Here is a 4,500-nt window from a genome sequence, read left to right as displayed (position 1 = left end):
TGACCCTGTAGGTGGCAATTACCTGGTCGCAACAGTGGAAAAATAGCCTGCATACGACCAGGTCTGAATTACCCCCATAGTTTCTTTATCAAAGAAGCATTAAGAAAAGTACAACTTAAAATGGATTCAGTATGATTTGCCGACAGTAAGGATTCTGGCAGTCAAATACGCTGGAATCCCAATAGTCAAAATTTCAACATCGAACACAGCATGTCCCCTTATGGACCACTGCACTCGCTACGCTTCAGGCTAGGTGGATAGCTTAGCTTGCCACACTATTATATTCCTCAAGTGGTGGCGCGGACCACCATCCTAGTGGTAATACAGGGCGGCAGTCAGGATTTCAACCGTCGGCATTTTGAATGCTGATGGGATTCCGGTGTCGGTATTTCAACCGCCAGAATGCCGAGTGTCGGGAGCATAACTGCATCCCCTTAAACTCCAGTCAAAACATCCGGCTGCATCAAGATATTGGAGTATTACTTACGTGTTTTGTTGTAACTGCATTTTTATGGTGCTGTGATGTGCAATGTGTAAACCAAAGCAATTTACCCAGCAAAGGGGGTCATTCCAACCCATTTGCACACAGTGGTTCTTCGCTGCTGTGCAAACGGGTTGGAAATGCACATGCGTGGTGGGCACATTGCGCACGCGTGTGGTTGCCTGGTGACGATCGTCGCCGGGCAACAACGCTTCCAGCTACAAATGTGATTGCAGCGGCGATCACAAGAAGATTGACAGGCGGGAGGCATTCCCGGGTGGATACTCACCATTTCCAGCCATTTACGGGGAGTGGTAAGAAGAACACAGGCGTGTCCAGGCGAACGGAGGGCGGATGTCTGACGTCAGGACCGGAACCTTCATCGCTGGATCCATCACACTGGGTAAGTAGCTACAGGGCTACTCTTATTTTGAGTGAAACTTTTTCAGCATAGCAGGGCTGCACAAGCGTTCGCAGCCCTGCTATGCTGAAATACACTCCCCCATAGGCGGCGTCTAGTTGATCACACGAGCAGCAAAAAGTTGCTACGTGTGATCAACTTGAAATGACCTCCAAAGAGTGTGATTTTATACTGCAAAGTTTTGAATGCCATTCCAATTTTTATATATAGAGAACAGTAATAAATTATGCAAAGCAAACTTCCGGTTGTATAAAATGACCACTTATTTAAAAAAAATTGCAAACTGCCACATAATATTTCTATGTTTATATATATATTTTATATATGGAAACAGAAACCATGAACAAAGATATGATAAAACAAAGGGAGATGAGGGGGAGAGGAAAAGAACGGATGAAGGGGAAGACACATCATACCTAAAGCAGTATATGTAATAGGGTCAGAGTTTGTCGTAAGTGTGTGATGCTGGACGTACTAAGGCTTTTTTTAAAGCGGCAATCATTTACAATGTTTCATGTTTTTGCCTTGTAAATAATTGCTGCTTTACAAAAATGTTCGAGTTCTGCTGACATCCTGCACCTCTGACAAACTTGGACCCTATTATATATGCCCCAATGTGTCTGTATTTCAGACCTATGCTGCTCTGTAGGCCGCATTTGATTTAAACTCAAGCCAAGAGCACCAGGTAGAACAATATTCCTTATTTTTTCCACACCAAGAGGCATTTCCTCCATATCCATGTATAGTTCTATACTGCAGAACTATTAGTTTAAAGAGGGAAGGGTCAGAGACTTCCAATGGACTCGAATGACCATCTTGCAGCACTATTGAGGAATTTGATCAGGGATTTCTTGCAAGTCCCTAACAGCCAAAAGAAAGAATCTAAGGGGATTACACAACCCATGATAGATGTGTAGGGAGAAATACTGTAACTTTCTTCCAGAAAAGGCTGAGAGCTACTGTAGGCAGTCCCACCAAATATGTAAGGACGAGCCTTCCACAGAGTTGCATTGCCAACATCTGTTAGAAACAGTGGGAAACATTTTTGCTAAAGTTTGGGGACACCTATATCAACAAGAAACCACTTTGTACTTAGTCTCTATGAGCGAGTAACTAACACAGCTGGCAAAGGAATTGGAAAAAATTTGATACCAATCAGAGGTTAAAAAAGACAAGTAAGTCACATTCCCAGTAGTGTTTTAATTTAGTAATTTTTAGCTTATTGAAACAGAATGTGACAGGCATATAGGTGTAAGCCTCTTTCTCTCAAAAGGAGACAGTGGCCTGCTTCAGGCTAATCATACATCTCTACATTGAGAAAAATGAGTTGAATTCCCCCAAATCTCAGCATCTGACAGTGCCCATTTGGTCTGTAGAGTACCAAAAGGCAGCAACTTCCCAGAATCCACTCTGCTGTACCCAAATGTGAAACAGAGCACTAGAGGTACCTGAGGGAAGTCAGGGTTGTCAAATACTGGAAAGTGATGGTACTATACATAGGACAGATTAATAAAAAATATGTAGTGAACATGGAGAGCAATAGTTGCACATTATTCTAAGGTACAGTAAGAAATTTTAGAAACAGCAATTACACTAACAAATCTTCAGATACAGTAGGTGCGATAGAAGGAAACTGAAAAAGGCATCCAAATGAGGATAACTGTGTGAAAAATGTAAAGCAACTATGAGAGTAAAGAGCCAACAGGCCCACAAGGATGCTTTACAGTCCATCACAGAGGACTACGAGCCATCACAAGGGCTCATGGGAGGCTTAGGATGGCAACTCACATGTTGCCAGCTGCTATCATGGGGGGGGAGTATAGTAGGAACATAACTGAGAAGAGAGTCCTGCCAGTCCAGTAGGTCCACCAGAGGGAAGCCCAAGGCAGGACAGAAGGATGGAAGAACTTTGCTTTGCTGCAGGATAAGTAATGTCTCATTGTGATAGATTTACAGACTAATGTTAATTCCCAGTGATACTTGATATTTAATTTGTGGAGCTCCGAAGTGAGGGTCTGCAAGTGCTCCCTGGTTTTGAAGACTCACCAAAGAAAGATCCAAAAAATTTGTATACAGTGTCCATCAACATCACTGTCATCAAGATGATGAACTTTATAGAGAATATTAACTTTCTGGGTATAATAATGTAGACAATAAATGATGTCCCATGGGTGCTCTGACAGAGTACCCCTATGGCGGATGACCACCAGGGGCATGCGGTGAGCTAAATGGCTCAGGTTGCACTGGCTAGCACCAGAACCAGATTTACATGCAATATATGAACCAAAGGGTACATGTGGGCATTAAACACAGGAACAGCAGTATAAACTCCTGGAAATTTGGTGAGTTTTGATCAGAGATTTGCGGAAAAGATAGCCAGGTGAGGCACTGCTTCACCTGCCATAGACTTTTTACTTCACAGACCTCATGGATGGGTAAAAAATTCCCTTACACCTAATAATTTCAACTAGGTGTTATGTGTTTCCTTCATCTTTGATTGCATAAGCTAAACCACCTTACTCTATCCATATGATATTAAATCCAGTGGCTTTTTAAATCTATGCTCCTTCATTTTGGGACATTTCTTTACTGGACGGTAATTGATTACATTGAGACATTGTTTTTATTTATTTATTTGTATGTATGTATCATGTATAATACTAATTAAATGTTTTAAAAATATTACTTCAACACCAGCACTTTTTTTCTCTTCATAAGTGGAGATTTGTGTTTAGATTTCATTTTTAGGTGGGGTGTGTATACCCACCAAAAAGGCAGCAGGTATTTAAATTATCAGCTGGCACTGGGTCAAATATAGTTCTTTCTTTCTGAGGCGATATTTGGACATATTTTTACTTTCACCTACAGCCAAACCTCACTGGATATGCCTGATCTCATCTGATCTTGGAAGCCAAGCAGTGTTGGGCTTGGTTAGTGCCTGGATGTGAGACCTCCTTGGAATACCAAGTGCTGTGGATAATGAAGCAATAGACTACTGCCTTCATATTGGACTGCAGAAATGTGTTACTGTTCTTCCTTCTGCATCACAAAAAAATTACTTTACCACTTACTCATTGCTCATTCGATGCTATGCAGATGAGCAAAAGCAGAAGTGGTGAGATGACAACTCTCTTTTTTGATCGCCTATATCTTTGTGAAGCTGTTATTCCTATAACAGTACAAACGGTATTAATTTATCACCACTGTGTAGAAAATTAGGACCAGAACAGTTTGAGACATATCTTAACAATGTGTAAAGTAATTTATTCCAATACCACTCAGTAGAAACACACTTTGTAGGAGTGGAGAAAGGTAGCCCCCTATTTTGTTGTGCAATTGGATATAACGTATCCCTTAAGATTCAACTGAACAATAGGATATATTTTCGCTCCAAAAATCATCCCAACTTGTTGCCAAGATTCCTCTATTACCCATGTAACTTATACCTCAGTCTTGTACATAAAAAGGGAATACAATAGAAATTCATGACAGTGAGACCAAACAATAGAGGACATTTTTGGATTTATTTAATAACTTTTTACATTTATCACACATATACACGAAAATTGTCTTGATTCCCCCTTTAAGTGTATGCTTA

The 4,500-nt window shown here is 40.9% G+C and overlaps 1 pseudogene; it reads left to right on the top strand.

Moving 5' to 3' along the window:
• Positions 1 to 3,762: 3,762 nt before the first annotated feature.
• Positions 3,763 to 3,881, top strand: LOC134951609 (5S ribosomal RNA; annotated as a pseudogene).
• The last annotated feature ends 619 nt before the right edge of the window (positions 3,882 to 4,500 follow it).

This window comes from Pseudophryne corroboree, chromosome 8 (assembly GCF_028390025.1).
Source record: "Pseudophryne corroboree isolate aPseCor3 chromosome 8, aPseCor3.hap2, whole genome shotgun sequence".
NCBI lineage: Eukaryota > Metazoa > Chordata > Amphibia > Anura > Myobatrachidae > Pseudophryne > Pseudophryne corroboree.
The sequence above is the reverse complement of the archived record's forward strand: the minus strand, read 5'-3'. Positions and strand labels throughout refer to the sequence as shown.